The sequence below is a fragment of the Emiliania huxleyi genome, assembly GCF_000372725.1.
Source record: "Emiliania huxleyi CCMP1516 unplaced genomic scaffold EMIHUscaffold_34, whole genome shotgun sequence".
NCBI classification, from domain to species: Eukaryota; Haptophyta; order Isochrysidales; family Noelaerhabdaceae; genus Emiliania; species Emiliania huxleyi.
Window position 1 is genome coordinate 310,056 of NW_005199443.1, and position 697 is coordinate 310,752.

Sequence of the window (697 nt, forward strand, 5' to 3'; positions counted from 1 at the left end):
GGGGGGGGGGGGGGGGGGGGGGGGGGGGGGGGGGGGGGGGGGGGGTGGGGGGCGGGGGGGCTCTCCTCTTGGCCGTCGGCCAGCTCGGCCTGGGCGGCGGCCACTTGCGAAGAAACCTCGTCAACACTGACGTTTGCGTCGTCGGCCTGCGGTATGAAGGCAGCATGATGCCGCTGCTCTCTCTCCCTTCTCGGCTGTCTGTGTGTGTGCGTCTTGGGCCCCGGGGTTGTGTCTTTGCGTGAAGGCAGCATCAGAGCATCGGCACGCTGGCGCTCGCCGGACTACATGCACCTCCGTATCCGCGGGAGATCTCCCCCCCCCCCGCGTCTAAGCATCGAGGCGGTGGGGGGGGGGGGATGCGGGGAGATCTCCCCACATCTCCTCCCGCATCTGGGGCCTCGAGAGATGGTGGGAGGTGTGGGGCGGTGTGGAGGCAGCATCAGAGCACCGCGCGACCATCTCCCGCATCTGGGGCCTCGAGATCTCGGGAGGTACGGGGAGATGCGGGGAGAGATAATGTGCATGTGCATGTGTGTATCTCCCGCATCTGGGGCCTCGAGATCTCGGGAGGTACGGGGAGATGCGGGGGGAGATAATGTGCATGTGCATGTGTATATCTCCCGCATCTGGAGCGTGTCGGGTTTTTGGCCAGGCGGCTGCGTCAGGGCTCGCTCCCTTGAGGAAGGTCGAGAGGGTG